Below are 12,287 nucleotides of genomic sequence, written 5' to 3' on the forward strand. Positions count from 1 at the left end.
ATCATGATGTGCACCTCCTTTCCCCTGAATTAAAGGTCCCAAATGGGCAAAGCCTTGCCTGACTGGTCAGTCTTGGACGTCGCTATGAGCTCGCTTACTCTAAGCACCCCAAAGAATGCCAGCAGTGAAGCCACATGGAACAGGCAGGCTTCAAAACCGGAACTGCACACTCTGGACCATGTTGCCTGCAATCCTTTCAGCACTGCAGGTGAAATAGGATGCCTCTGGTCTTTCAAGGCCCCCTTTTCCCTGGTCCAGCCTTCCAACATCTTTCTGATCTGAAAGTCCCCAGTGACTTCCTTAAAACCCATAGCCTTGCTAGTGAATGCAAGGGCAGAAAGACGACCCCGTAAGGAGCTAACAGCCAAACCTGCATCCTTTAAATAAACACAGTAATGCATCAGCTGCTCCAACGTAATGGGCCAAACCCTGGGATAGCCCTCTAGCTTTCTAAACTCCTCGAATTGCGAACTGACCATTCATAGCCTCTTCGCATGTTAGGGGCGATGGCGAGGCCTATTGCCCTGCAAGCCTCAGCCCTCCAACCTGCCATAGCTCCGGGGGCATCCTTGCCGGCAGAAGATCGGCATCTGGAGCAAGCTGACGAAATCTCCCCATCTGTTTGCGAGAGAGAGCGTCAGCTACCCCATTGTCCACCCCCGGCACATGCCTAGCTAAAAACAGTGTGTTGAGCCACAGGCATCGCAGTGTAAAGGCTCGAACCAGGCACATTACCCGCGGTGACCGGGATGAAAGGGAATTGATGACGTGTACCACGGCCAAATTATCGCACCAAAAGTGCACCGTGTGATTCGCCAACTCATTCCCCCACAGCCAAACTGCCACTGCAGGAACCGCATCAGACTTTGCTTGCTCCAAAGCAGCAAGCCTATCCAAAATGGCACGTTGCTCCGCCCTCTCTTCTTCATCATCAGATGATGAAGGAACAGTTTCGGGGGGGGGAGCTGGAGCTGGCTTGGGCCTTTTAGGCCTTTTAGGCGCGGGCCCTTTTCCTTTCACACCGCCTTTTCCCTTCTTAGATGCCATTATAGCCAGGAATTAACAAAGGGCCAATGCACCACCTAAAATGGCCGCCCACAGAAGCCCTCACAAAATGGCCACCAGTAAGCAGCCTCTACCCAGCAACACAGAACCCATGTATAATTAATCCACATGTATAATTAATCCTGTATAATTAATCCTCCCGGCAAATAATAACCAAGATGGCCACCCGACTCCCTGACACAAGGGCAGAACGAGGCAAAGGGGGGGGGGATGAACAACCCAAAACTAACACTAAAGGGGTCCCGCGGCCTCACCAACCGCCTATACCCTAAAGGGCAAGGGGGGATAAGTGATCTTGTTTAGACTTCATAGGAGCAGCCCGTTATGGGCCGCCCAGTGGCTGCGCCTCCCGCCGCGGCACCACACAGTCGTCTGGAGCCTGCCCTTCAAGCCTCTCCTGCCGCCGATGCGGCGAACTGCTCCTGGGCCCAACGACCCGGCTGTCCCTGCGCCGCTGCTTTTAACAGTGCGATTAACCGCGTCTGGCTCTTCTAAGGACAGCCTGACACTCCTCCGCAATATTTAAAACAGAGCTGTCGCACTCCCCAGCCCCTTCTGAAGCTGCGATCCAAGGGGTGGGGGGGAATCCCCTCCAGCCCTCAGGAAAAGCCGAAACACCGCCGACTGAACCAGGCCCTGCAGAGAGCCCTGCAACGCAAGCCCGGCCAAGCTAGTCAGTTTCAAGCCGGCATCAACAAGCCCGGCCAAGCTAACCACAGCGCACAGAGAGCCCCGAAGAGCAAGCTCGCAGCTATAGCTTGTCAATTTTACCTAGGCCCCCGCCCTATCACTACGTGCTCGGACGCTCCCTCAGAACTTAGCAAAACGGAGCTGTCAAACCGAGCACGAGGCGAGCAACTGGCTGGGGGGAGAGCGGAGCAAGCCTATTAAGGCTGCCAGGCTCCGCTCCCCCTGTTGGAGCAGAAGCTCCACCGCAGCCTGTCTGCTACTCCTCCTCACGAGGAGGCAAACGCGGCCCCCACGAGGCATGCTTGGGCTGTCTCATGTGGGGCCGGATTAGAGCAAAAAAAGTATAATTCCTATTATTGGTATGCAAAGACCGCCATACATTACATAGATTATTTTTTCAGAAGATGAGAGAAACATATGTAATATATTGCCACCACCTTAAACATGACACCATAGAATATAAAACTAACTAGTGAAATTTGTCTTCTAAACCATTCAGGAGGTCCACCAAGCCAGACAGAGATATACCATGTAACCAGCTTATTAAAACTACAAGGTATAACTTGACTATAAATCTATCCAACATTAACCCTACAGCCAAACATATGTGAGGAAAACTCCCTAAATGGGATCATTCTTCCCGAAATACCATCAATGAATGCAGAACTTATAGAGCTCATTATATTTGGTGGCAGAAAAACTCAATAAAAGTTACATGTACAGTAGAAAATGCAATTGCTATCAAAATTGTCTAAGATGAATACTAAAGAAAATGCCCATCTCTATACAAGCAAAAGGTAAAACAAGACAAAGAGTAGGTAACTATATGAATAACCATGAACCACCTTAACATCATAACAAGTCTTTTAAAAATAGTTAGTGGAAAGTTTCTTCTCTGCCCTCTGAAGAACCAATTTTATACAGCAGGAAACCAATATAAATTAGTCTACTCAATTTATAGTGTAAGTATTTACAAATCAATCTCCTCTTACTCGACAATACTTACAATATTAAAAGTATCCTCAGTCCCGCAACACAACAGATTCATCTAAACCATTTCATAATATGAGATTCTATGGATGAATAATTTATTGCGGTCCATGACCAGATACAAGTTCACATGAGATTCTATGTAAATTCATTCATATTTTCCCACCCCTCCCTTGACTCCTCAATCACCCCAGTCAAAAACAACCATATCTAATTCATTATCAATTAATAGATTATCTAAGCTATGCACTAAGTTCCCTTTCCTCCCCTCTCCTCTCACTTTCCCTCCCATCCATATCCCCATATCCAAAACCAGAAGATCATGTTAATGTATGTTCCCCCAAGAGCGCTGCGATCGGGGAGTCTGGACCTCCTCGAGGTTCCAGGCCCCCGGGACATCAAGCTTGCCCTAACCAAGGCCAGGGCTTTTTCGGTGGCGGCTTCTACCTGGTGGAATGAGCTCCCGGAGGAGATCCAGGCCCTGCGGGACCTTGTACAGTTCCGCAGGGCCTGCAAGACGGAGCTCTTCCACCAGGCTTTTGAGTAGGAGCTGCCGCCGTTGCCACTATACCACCACCGTGGCTTGATTTACCATCTACCTGGCCCTAGGCGGGGGCAGACGTCGCACAGAAGAGGAACATTACTTTGGCGCTCCTGCTTTTATACCATCGGCCGCCAGTGAGGGATATCGACCATCTTGAACTTTTAAAATGAACTGTAGAGCACCATTTTAGTTTGTATTTATTGAGGTTTTAATGTAAGCTATGTTTTATTTTCGGCGTTGCCGCTTGTTTGCTGCCCTGGGCTGTATGGGTAGGGCGGGATATAAATCCCAAAATAAATAAATAAATATAAATAAATGTATAAAACTGAGAAGTATCTTGTAAGAACTATATTTCCGGTAACCTCAGATCTCATTAAGTACAAGACAGGTCCAAAGAACCCACTGTAGGAACCCACCAACAAAACAGCAAAAGAGTACACAAACCTCCCTCCCCGCCTCTGGCTCAAAAGCAACAATTAACCTTGATAATAAGAGGAAATAAATAAAAGTCTTAGCAAACTCAGAGAAAATGACTGTAGAAAGCATCCAATCTTTCAAAAGGGTGACACAACCCTCATTTATGAAGTCTTCCTAATGGGGATCTTATTCCAATTTTTGGGTATCAATGGTGATTCTAACTTTAATTTTTTCTGAGTGCTCCTCTGAGCCTCTTGTGGAGTTCATAGTCCCAGAGAATATAGGAGGTCCTGTCCAAAACGCCTTGCCATTTTGCACAACTTGAATATACCCCATAGCCAGCCACTTATATATGATCCCTGCCTCCATAACCCTAGAAGAAATGGGTTTCAACAATTGCCTAATTTGAAGAGCCTCTTTGGATATGTCAGGAAAATCTAGGATCTCAGTTTCAAGGTGTTTAAATGATCCTCGACTTCTTGCTTCTTGCAATACTTTATTTCTCATGCACATATCTTGAAAAACAACAATAATATCTCTGCGGCCAAGGGAACGTGATCTATGAAGAGAGCCAATTCTGTAGGCATTAAGCAAGAAAGTAACAATACCTTTTTCCAGGTGCAGCTCCAAAGCCAGCCATTCTGCAAGATATAAGGTAAGTGCTGTGGAGCCTTCGCTTTGTTCTGCTATGCCATGTAGCTCCAAGTGATTTTGGTGAAGGAATCCCAGCTTTCCAAGTGTTGTAGATTTTTTTATATCTCCTTGTGCCAGCAATCATAGTTCCAAAGCTGCATCAGTTGTGTTAGAGACTTCTTGTACTGATGTTTTAAGTGTTTCCATTTACTCCGTAATAGGCTTCAGGAGGTTGTAATGATTTCTAAAATTTCAGCTTTTGGTCCTTTAAAAGACTCCAATAAACCATTAAAATTGCTTCTAGTGACTGGCGTTATTCTCATATTTTCTTGGATGATCTTGTCAGCCATTTCAGATTCAGCAGCCATTTTGTTAATCTTGGCCCATTTAGCAGTTACCTCAGTCTTCTTATCAGGAATAAGAAAGGCTTGAACAGGGTGAGAATTAATATCTTGAGGCTGGCTTTTTCACCCTCCTTGCTTCAGCATTCCAAAAATTTATAATAGAAGTTGAAAAATAAAGTTTTAATCGATATTAAGTCAGGCAGGAGTAGGGGAGTAGGACAGAGATCGAGTCTCATATGTCTGCCATTATAAGAGCCAATGCCATGCCCCTGGAAGTGACAATGGGTTGCTCTAGGAATTGCTAGAGACGCTATGGTTTTCCTTAGAGTTTCTCATGCTGACTGGAGATATCTAGTGATGTAGCAATGTCAGTGACATCACTGACTCCATATGCCCCCCATGTCCTTGCCCAAACCCTTCCTTTATATATGTAGACCAAACCTCATCCTGCATGGCCTCCATAACTCACCAGAAACTATGAACAATGTTGGGGCATGACCAGGGTCAAGGATGAGTGGCTCTGACAACTGCAATCCCTTCAGGAACTTTTATAAATCATCATCATCATCTTCTTCATCATCATCATTTCAGTTTCAGAGCTGCTCTCCCTGTAAGTGGGCTCAGGGTGGGTTACAGAGTCACACAGAGATTGTGACTAAAATAACAATAAACAAGAATTTAACAATAAATAGAAATTAAGAATAAAACAGCCAGAGTGCTTCCGTGGCACAGCTAAATTAAAAGGATCAGTGCTGTCAGCAGAATCATGTTAGTCCAAGCCACACAGCAAGTGAGTGACTGCAGTGCCAACTCCAACCACCTGTGACTTTTCGTTAGGATACCTTTCCCCCAATGTTCTATCTAACACTACAGCAGTTGGGGGAGCTGAAACTTTGACATAACCTCCTCTGTCTGTTCCACTAAAAGAATGACAAAATAAGCATGTCTTCACTGGGGTTTCCTAAACAGCATTATTAACATTTTAAGTTGCCAGGGGCTGAGGTTGCCAGATCAAAACAAATCATTTTGATAGATAATATCTCCGTAAGCTAATTAAAATTAGCCTTTAGATATCAGAGTTGCAAAATCAAAGCAGAGATTCTTTTTTAATCCTCACTCTTTGCAAATTAATTCAGGGCTGCAGAGAGGGGGAAAGGCTAGGGAAATAAGATTCTGGGTAACTATGAAGCATTACTGCTGTATAGCTATGTATTCTGAGGCCCCTTTATTGAGGGACAGGGAAAGGGGAGTGTGTTCTAGGGCAAGTCACTATTGCTTGGTCTTGTCTACTTGACAGAATTGTTGTGAGGATGAGAAGGAGCAAGTATTCTGCCCAATCCCTTGGTAGAACCTGGGGTATAAATGTGAGGTATGGAATGGGGAAAAATATTGTGCATTGCACGCACACAAACAGAACAACTATTAAACATCTTATGCTTACAGCAAGTTATGTGATTAGTTTTCTTATGATATTTTATTAGTTGGGTTTGGATGGCATGTGTGGGCAGTACTTGTCAGATGGAACAGTTGTCTGAGGCTCATGTTAATTCCCAGTACCCTCTACCTTTTCTTCCACCCATTTCCATGGTTTTGTCTGCTCAGTCAGATCTGTTAGTGTGCTTAGAACTTAAAACAACCTGTCCACTTTTCTTAATTTCTCTTTCTCTTCTTTACACTTTTCTTCTCCTTCATTTTGATCTCTTATTTTCATGATATGCCTTCATTTCTCTCTCCCTGCTTCTGCTCCCCCCTTTATTTGCCAGTCTGGGTCTCAACTCTTTCTTATCCCTGGTTGTCAATTTGGAATGTACCTAATAATAGTATAGCAGCAAACTCTTGTATCACAATGTCGCCCTCTTCCCTCCCTCACATGCAAGATTTTCCCTTCTGCCTACTTTCTTGCTGAAAGTACAAGAAACACCGTGTGAAACAATACAGTAAAAATGTAGTAATAATAACAACACTATTTGTATTCAATATATTATAGAATAAATTCAGTAAGTCAATAGCCACAGCTTATTCAAATTCTGGGCTACTGATTCCCTTGATCGTGTATGTTCTTCCCAGTAAGTACTGTTCTTTCTTTACAACTTTTGGTTTTATTAAGGTAACTTCTGCCCCTATCTCTCCAGTCTAATACTTTTTTGCTGACTCCATATATTCCCTGTTTAAATCTTCCTGTACTTTCCATTCTTGTAAGACTATTCTTTCTGTTTGGGCTCCTTCAGGTACAGGGTTGGGTTGGAGTTAGGTAACTGCTTTAGTCCTTTTAATTAAATCAACAGATTTGTTGTTTTCCTTTCTCTAATTTTGGACAATGGCATTTTATGTCACTCTTCTTGACAATTACAACATTCTCTCTCTCTCTCTCTCTCTCTCTCTCTATTTGGCTCAGGAGTGTTCCACCTCGTAGGGTTGGTTTTAGTTGGCTCAGTTTTCATTGTGGTGCTCCAAACTTTATTTTTCTTGATGGGGGGTTGGAAAAGAGATCTTCCCAAGTCCCCTTCTATTTCATTCAATAAAGTGGTGGCTTCATCTACAGTTTTTAATTTTTTATCTCTCAGATGCCATCTCAACTGTGGGGGGAACCTGTCTATAAAACTGTTCCAAACCAATTAATTGCTACAGTTCTTCAAATTTCTTTACTTTGCTCCCCTCAACCCATCTGCTTAAAGATCTGTCTAAACAACAGCCTAGCTGTGTGTGTGTTTCACAATGTTTTCTTCTAATTACTCTAAAAACTTTCTTGCTTTGTTTGCCTGTGAGTCCTTACCTCACTCTCACTCTTTCTTTGAAGAGAAAATAATAAGAGGTTTCCTCATCCTTCATATCCGAGTAAACTTTACTCAGTCCTCCACAAATCTGTGGATGCAAATAAATCATTCTGTCCTCATCTTGTACCCCAAAGTCTCTACAAGTTCATTCTAAACTAAATAAAAATGCTCTGCATCACCCCCTTTTTGATAATGAGGATATTTTTTTTTGTGCTGCTGTGGGACTTTGTGGATCCTCTTTGATCCACTCACTCTCTTAGCTCCTTCCCAGTCCAACTTGCCCCTGTTTTTGTGCTAAGTAAAGGTACAAGGATAAATTTAAATAGATTTCTTACTGATTTATCAGTGTAGGAAATGTGTGTTATATTGGTACACATACATATATGTGTACAAATAAACAATTACAAATTTTGTTGTTTTTGTTTAGTTGCACAGTCGAGTCTGACTCTTTGTAACCCCATGGACCCCATCACGCCAGGCACTCCTGTCTTCCACCATCCTCCAGAGTTTGCTCAATTTCATGTTCATTGCATCAATAACCATCTCATCCTTTGTTGTCCCCTTCTTCTTTTACCTTCAATCATTCCCAGCATCAGGGTCTTCTCCAGTGAGTGCTCCTTTCTCATTTGGTGACCAAAGTATTTGAGCTTTAGCTTCAGTATCTGGCCTTCCAGGGAACACTCAGGGTTGATTTCCTTTAGTACTGACTGATTTGATCTCCTTGTAGTCCAAGGGACTCTTGAGTTTTCTCCAGCACCATAATTCAAAGACATCTATTCTTTGGTGCTCAGCCTTTCTTATGGTCCAACTCTCACAGCCATACATTACTACTGGGAATACCATCGCTTTGGCCATATGGAATTTTGTTGGAAGGATGATGTCTCTGTTTTTTATTATGCTGTCAAGGTTTGCCATAGCTTTCCTCCTAAATAGCAGGTGTCTTTTACTTTCATGGCTGCAGTCACCATCTGTAGTGATCTTTGATCCCAGGAATATGACTTCTGTCACTGCTTCCAAGACTTCCCCTTCTATGTGCCAAGGAGTGATGGGACCAGATGCCATGATCTTAGTTTTTTTTTTATGTTGAGTTTCAAGCCAAATTTTGTGTGGTGGCTCAGGTGGTTAAGACGCTGAACTGCAGGCTGTGGAAGGTCGGTAGTTCAGCAGTTCAAGACTAGAGTGTGCCGCATGACAGAGTGAGCTCCCATCTCTAGTCCCAGCTCCTGTCAACCTAGCAGTTCGAAAGCAAGAAATTGCAAGTAGATAAATAGGTACCACTTTGGTGGGAAGGTAACAGCATTCCGTGCACCTTGGTGTTTAGTCATGCCGGCCACATGACCATGGAAACATCTTCGGACAGCGCTGGCTCTTCGGTTTTGAAAGAGATGAGCACCGCAACCCTAGAGTCGGATTCGACTGGCTTTTGAGCAAGGGAACCTTTACCTTTTTACTTTACCTTTCATTCTTAGCAAGAGGCTCTTTAGGTCCTCTTCACTTTCTGCCATCAGAATGGTATCTGCACATCTGAGATTGTTGATATTATTCTTGGCAATTTGGATCATGGTCGGGGGGCAGGTGGAACCTGTCTGGGAGCCCATGGTGGCTCTCAGCAGCCCTGCCCAAGAGATCCACCTGCCAAGTTCGCATACACATAGCATCATTTATGAATGGGGCCTGTGTGCATAAACTATGTCCCTTCATTTGTTCTGGGGACCCCTCCCCATACCCCCCTCTTCATTTTCTATGCAGTTCAGTATAAAATTCTAGGAAACAGTAACTTTTGTAATTAAAATCTTCAGAGACTCTTTATTGCATCATTGCTATAATATGAAGGCAATTTCACACTAATTGGAGTGTTAGAAGGAAATTAATTCTTTTGAGTTTTAAAAAAGAGATTCTTGGACACATTTGTCCTTCTGTTAGATTCCAAATGTGTAGACAGTTCATTAATATACTTTAGCTCTTGAATAAACCTTTAAATGTTACATTCTATTAATACATTTGTAAGGCTACTCATAAGAATAACTGTGTGACTGAATGGAATTGAAAAAGAGAGGCTATTTGAGCCCACTTGATCTTTCAGCTTGGCAAAAGGAGAAGATGACAACAGGCATCATACCTTGCCAGTGTCATGGCAAGCTTCCACTCTGCCTTTTCTCAGCCTAGGCCTCAGGGCAAGCCAATGTTTGCTGTAATTTCCCTACCATAATAGCAAGAGAAATTAGTCATAATGGATAACTAGGGAGAAAATGAAGCAGTTTGCTGAGATACAGAAATGAAGCCAGAAAATATTTGGCCTTGTGTGAGGCTTCAAATTCATCGGCAATTCATTAGTATAATTTAGCCCTTGCTTAAGCCTTTGAGTGATAAATTCTACTAATACATTTGAAATGCCAGCTGTAAGAATAACATACTGAAGAGTGGTGAGTAAAATGTAAAAGATGAGACTAGACTAAATCCTTCATTTTCGTCTGGTACATGAAGATTGATTAAGGCCTTTGGAAAGAAAATGCCTGCTTACTGTAAATTGACAGTGTTAATGACAAAAATGAAATACGAATGCTGCATTTGTAAAATGAGTCTTTTATAAAGTCAGCATATTAACCAAATCAACATTGAAGCTCACTTTGGCTGACTTGGATGATATTAATGTCCACTAATGCAGGAAAGTCACCAACAAGGCTGAATGCAGTTTTGGTGTATTTATTGCTGCTCCAAGCGATGGGGCTCAGTAGGGTAGGAAAACAGTTGTTTCCCTAAGTGTTTCTCAGTGGGATGGACTCTATAACTTTCTTGTGAGTCAAATGGCTTCTTGTTGAAGTCAAAGTTTTCTATTTATGTGTGTAGAAGAAAGTAAAGATACTACATGTGTCTTCAGCTCCCCGGAGACTGAAGGTTATTGTGTCAGGGAAAGGTACAGGTCTATGTCTGCAGCATTATAAGTGGAAAACAATGCATAACTTGAGGTACTTGAGCTCTCCTTTCTCAATCTTTAGTCTCCTCAGTGTGCCAAGTCAAACTTGGAGGAGGGGACAGGGTTCTAGTGCTTTAGTTTAGGGTAGATGAGAGCCGGTTTGGTAGTGGTTAAGTGCGCAGACTCTAACCTGGGAGAACCGGGTTTGATTCCCCACTTCCCCACTTGTAGCTGCTGGATGACCTTGGGCAAGCCATAGTTCTCTCAGAGCTGTTGTTGAAAGAGCAGTTCTTGAAAGAGCTCTCTCAGGCATCACAGGGTGTCTGTTGTTGGGAGGGGAAGGGAAAGGGGTTTGTAAGCCACTCTGAGACTTTGAGTGAAGGGTGGGGTATAAATCCAATCTCTCTCTTCTTCTCTCTAGATTGGGATGAGAAGTCCTTTGGGTAGGAAAAGGGATAGAGAGGTGATGGGTCCATGCACTTAATGCCAGGTAACCTGAAAACAAAGAGTGACCAATCCTATGCAAGACAGTAGGCAAATAAAAAAAAAACCCAAGTCTTTTTAGGGTGTAGATTACCCAGTCTGCTAGACTTCAGGTCACAGAAGCAAGGCAGTGGCCCTCCTCTGGTCTGTTGGTATTCAGGATGCTCTTGATGGTTTTGCAGTTTTCTTTGTTACGGCTCAGAGGTGGTTCCTGACTGAGTCCCTTTTCCATGTTGAAGATCTGCTGAGAATTTGAATTCTGAGAAAGCAGGAGTGCATAGAGCACTGTATTATTAAGATGATGGGGGTTTCCCTCTAAAGCTTGCTTTTAGCCAATTGTGCAGGTTCAGCTTGGTGGAAGGATTAAATGAATTAGATAGGGGTTGAGTGCCTTACTGGAGTATATTTAGAAAACATTATTTCAGGCATGTTTTCAAACATGACTTCTGCATATCTTGTACCAGAATTCTCTGTGATTAATTTAAGATGTGCCTGTGCCTGCCATCTTTTCAGAGGCTGGATCTACACTATCAGTGCAAACCTAACCAGCATTACACCCTTCTAAGTCCACTGAAGTCAATGAATGGGCTTAGAAAGATGTACTTCTATTTAGGATTGGAAAGTGTGTCTTCTGCAACAGGCACTTATATCCTACCACTCTCAACTCTCAGTTCACTTCGACTGTGGTCTATATTCACCATAGCCCTGACTGTCTTGCACTCCATGGGGATTACAGTGTCCATGGTGTCACATAGCCTGGATACTGGTAAGCTATGTAGGAGCACATTCCCTTATGGCTAAAAAAGTGAGGTGCAGTGCCAGCAGCATAGAATATGCCTTTTTATCTATACAGATGTAAGAATTTTGAAGCCAAGTTAACTGGAAATGCAATACATAATTGCAAGATATGATGTGAAACAGAGATCTTCTGAACTTTTTATAGTTTCCTTCATTCATTGCTCCTTAAATATTTTCTCCTCTTCAGTTGGCCTGGATGCCCAGGAAATGCCAAGTGGCTTGTAAACATGAAGCACACACTGTCCCTAGGCTTCTCCTTTACCAGTCTTTTTCTAGCTTCTTGTTACTGTAATTCCACTTAGGCACACCTTCAATTCCCCCAGCTGAGGTCCTTAGCTTTCCCCTCTCTGTCCTAGCCAACAGCTGGCAGTTTAGAAATCTGGAACAATAGTCTCACTGACCTCTCCAAAGCCAGCCTCTTATGTCTTTGACTAAGAGCTAGAGAGGCAACAAGTTTATTCTTAATTATGCCATAATGGCTCAAGATCTTTAGATTATGAAGGCCATACAAACACTCTGAAGGGGAGAAAGCCAGCTAGCATTGAAAGTCAGCATACATTTTGTTGCTAAAATATGTTGTTTGAGGCCAGGGGTCATTTCGTAGATAAAAAGGTGCAGGAGCTCATTAGCATAAC

This window comes from Gekko japonicus, unplaced genomic scaffold, assembly GCF_001447785.1.
Source record: "Gekko japonicus isolate JY-2015 unplaced genomic scaffold, Gekko_japonicus_V1.1 scaffold872, whole genome shotgun sequence".
Taxonomy (NCBI): Eukaryota; Metazoa; Chordata; class Lepidosauria; order Squamata; family Gekkonidae; genus Gekko; species Gekko japonicus.